General features: G+C 42.6%; 1 long non-coding RNA gene across 1 annotated transcript; it reads right to left on the bottom strand.

Annotated features, from left to right (window-relative positions):
- Positions 1–1,763: 1,763 nt before the first annotated feature.
- On the bottom strand, positions 1,764–3,584 carry LOC144145074 (uncharacterized). The gene is made up of 3 exons (XR_013317428.1): positions 3,462–3,584; positions 2,871–2,932; positions 1,764–1,947 (listed from the first exon to the last, which is right to left on the bottom strand). It is a non-coding gene; the product is annotated as an uncharacterized LOC144145074 (long non-coding RNA).
- Positions 3,585–4,030: the final 446 nt, after the last annotated feature.

Here is a 4,030-nt window from a genome sequence, read left to right as displayed (position 1 = left end):
CAGAGGGCAGTAGACGGTGGGAGAGGCAGTAATCAGACGTATTCTCATGAAAGGAAATGAGCCAATATCGAGCTGGCAGGGCTTCATGGAAGGTATCACGGCTAACAACCACACGGAAGGTAAGCACTCGAGCGGCTGTGTGGGCTGCTTCGTACCCTCCAACACCCGTGGGTCTGGGGCCCACACCAGCTCGATGGGAGAGTCAGCGGAATTTTGAAGAAGTTTGAGTGCCAGAGGAGAAATGCGACCCCGGGCGAAATTTCAAGTGGCCATCTTCGAATAGGTGAATATAATCGCCGGGGAAGGCCGGAGTGTTGAAGCAAGAGTAATATCTGCCTCTTCCTCAGTCGTGGGGAAGAAGTGCGAAGGAAGAGGGTGGCAAGAGGGGGCTTGTTGGGACCTCGGATGATTGCTACCGTGTAGGCGTCGTGGTGCCTGTAGCTAGACGCTTCAACAAAAAAGTGGCCGGATGTATGGAGCATCGCTTCGTAAGGGCCGCACAAGCTCTGGCGGGCTCGTTCGGGCGTTGGGTGCATGTTACGGGGGATGGGTAGGTCGATGAATAGGTCATGGATATTGCTAGGGAGTGGAAGACAGGACTCTGTAGAGAAATGAAACTTGAGTAGAAGTCGCCGGAAGAGAGGTTGACCTGGTGTGGTGGTTGCAAGGCAGAAGTACTGACTAACAAGATGAGTTCTGATGAGCTTGGACACTTTCTTGTATCCTTATGACATGATCGACCCTGCACCGTAGCGACACCACCCGCACTTATCTTGCTCGCCTGACGATCACAGCAGGAATGCACGAGCCACAAAATGAGCAAAACATTTGTATGGCTTTGTGCACATGACCACGCAATTTATTTCGCAATACTTGTCTTACTGTAGTCTTCTTGCCGGCACTTGTGACCCTCAGGAAAACATGTTTTATGTTATAGTCTCTTACCGTGTGATCCATCTGCTCATTGACATTACGTAAAAACATTCTGCAGTCGTTAGTTCTAAACGGTCGCATAGACTTGCAATTGACATATCGTACGGAATCAGCGACATATAACCGCGGCCTTCGAGCCCATATTGCCTGTCGTCCCGAGCAAGGGGTCATTGCTCTTGCATCACAATGTGTTTCGTAAAAATTTAAATAATAAGAACCGCTGTGCCTCGAGGTTGTTACTTAAATGAAATGATCTTTTGTTCCGCGGCACTGCATTCTGTAACCGACAGATGATTCTATGGTTCTCTCTTTTCATCATTTAACGGTGCTCATTTCGATTCCCAATAACATACCAGTGTTAGGCTGCGTCTAGGTACCAGTAAAAAATACATGGGTGTGTGTTTCGGATTTTCTCTATGAGATAAAAGTCACGTATGCGTACTTTAACCTAGGGATTCGTTGTTAGTGTGAGTTTATAAAAATCGCATAACGTCCACTGAGCAAAGAATTCACCCGTACCTCTTTCTGCTCTTTCGATGAAAAACCAACACTTTTTTATTGTGGCGCATTACACTAGGAATTTACATTACCGTTATTTCTCGCTGCTACACCAAGCGGTCACCAGTTTGATTTCCCGAGAAAAGTTTATTCTTTCAGCATAGTACTCCTTTCTCAGCAAAGAAAGCCCCTCCCCCGTCAACTGCCTAAAAATTCTACACTTATAACGAACAGCATCACAAGTTCTTGTGAACTCTCTCGTTCTCCATTCCTTGTCGTAGAACCTTGAAATATGCCCATTTTACGCCATTACAAGAAATGTACGACGGGAGTATGGGGAAGGAACGTTTTCAGGCTTTATTGCTCTCTATCTTCAGGCAATCGATGTCTTCTCATTTTAAATGTTGGGCGCTGCTCTACTTTTCTGCCGCCAGTCCTCGGCGCGCGCCATTGCTTCTTCGGCACGGCCGCCCCCAACTCCACCACCGAGGGCTTCGGTCGACGTTGCAGTAAGGGCTGAGCAAAGATAATCCAAGTAAGGTCAAAGCGTGGAATCTATTGCAATGGTTGTGTTCGTTTTTAAAACAAGTCACAAACAACGCTCTCCATCTGTATATATTGGAGAGCTTTGTTCCGCTTACTTCATTGCTGATAAATGCCTATATGTGACATTGAAATGTTGTGCTTATAAATTGCAACATTGTAGCCATTTCATAGCTCGATATTTTCGCGAGGCTCATACCGGATTCTCAGCATTTCAAGAGTCACACGAAATGTTTATAGCACTTGCCTGTAAAATTTCATGCTGTAGACACATTTTTAGGACTTTCATCTAACAAAAAGGCGGAAAGGTTTATCCTTGCACACAGGAAACTCAACCACGGTTCTTTTGTGAAGGATATGCCTGGTTTTCTCTCACAGGTAGTGAACGTTTCTTGAACCAAGCAAATTTGCGAAGCAACTGGAAGTACCGAATAGGCGTGGTTGCAAGCGGTACCATCATAAAAATTTCAAGTACTTTTCAGACAAGGTGTGTTATTGCATCAAAATCCACTGCGTCTGTCTGCATTGACCACGCACACTTGCTCCAAAAACAACACTGCTTTTTGAAATCTTTCTAAGACAGTTTGGATTCTTTCCGCGAACCTGAACTTACAAAAAAAATTAGGGCTGTGCAGTATGTTTTAGGGACAGAGCGGCTACCTCCCTTTCAGCCGTTTTACACACCCTCAGTCATTTCCAAGGTTCCGACTGTATAGAGATTAGGAATTAGCCAGAAAATGAGATCAAATCTTTTCTTGTTTTGTAAAAACAGATATTTGCTCATTTCACAGTGCATGTTTGCCATTGGTAAAAAGTTCACAGAACACTAACGGAAGTCACAAGAAATCAACCTCATTAGAAAATATTTCATTTGGAAAATGTTTGTAAAGCCTCACCTAGGATCACAGCGACGAGGAGCACAAGTTGGAGACCAAATAATCGAGCCATGCTGTCCCTTCTGATAAGAAAACAAGAAAAACAGAATTATCATTTAATAACACTTTTATATATTAAAGCTCTGTTTAAAGGCATATATTTTAAGCTGTATTTTGTCACGTAATGCAAATATGTACTGAACGACGTAATAGGGGACAAGTATTTTCCGTGCAATAAGCATATTACCCCAATTTGTTTACCGTCTTCTTGGCATTGCCCTAATATAGAAAACTTAAGTTTTCGTGCCGCCGATGGAAACATTTTAAATTAGGTTGAATTGGTCAAACCGTTCAGTGTAATATTCTATGATAACCTCTTACACAGTCCATACAATAAAAATATTCTTCGAAGTAGAAAAGTGAATAAATAACATTTCTCCGATGTTATCCTTCTCAAACGTACTCAAATTTGACCTTTATATTTAGAACTTTTTTGGAGTGAACAGGCCAATACAATAGAAACATTTGCACTATATAACTCTTGCAATGATAGTTCAAAAAATTTACACTGTTAAAGTAACCTAAAGAAATTTCGGTTGATTCTTTCCTCACCAAAGCAAATTTTTTACCCAGAAAAGGCACAGGATTATTTCGATAACTGGTAAAGTTTGAAAACTGGCGTGGCTTTTTATACCCGACCGCCCTACTAAAAAATGGTACTGTCAAATGCTAAGCGTCCGCAGAGATGAAAGCCAAAAGTAACATCATCAAAATATAAAAAAAAAAACAAAAGGGCTTGGCAGCTTAAAAACATGCACGACGGCCATGTTTTTCCGTACATGTGTGAATACATTTAAAGGGAATGACAGCTAAATCATCATAAATAGCAGAAGTGCAAACTTTAAACTTTGTACTTGGCCCACGAACTTGTCAGTCCCCTTATCAAAACTCGTCATACCCAGACTTGACTGTCAAACTAATGTCACGGGATACAGGATAAAAGTAGTTATTAGACATTGTCCAAATACCTAATGTAGCCAGTGACGTCCATAACCGCCGGAAGTGTTCAAAATAACTCACGTAACGACCGCCACGGCATCCTGTCTGATACTGCAGGTTGGAAAAATACGAAAATTTGAAACAATTTCCGGAGGTAAACCTACTCTGGTCCACGCAGACAG

The sequence above is a fragment of the Haemaphysalis longicornis genome, unplaced genomic scaffold, assembly GCF_048455015.1.
Source record: "Haemaphysalis longicornis isolate Haplotype H1 unplaced genomic scaffold, Haemaphysalis longicornis Haplotype H1 scaffold_7, whole genome shotgun sequence".
Lineage (NCBI taxonomy): Eukaryota > Metazoa > Arthropoda > Arachnida > Ixodida > Ixodidae > Haemaphysalis > Haemaphysalis longicornis.
The sequence above is the reverse complement of the archived record's forward strand: the minus strand, read 5'-3'. Positions and strand labels throughout refer to the sequence as shown.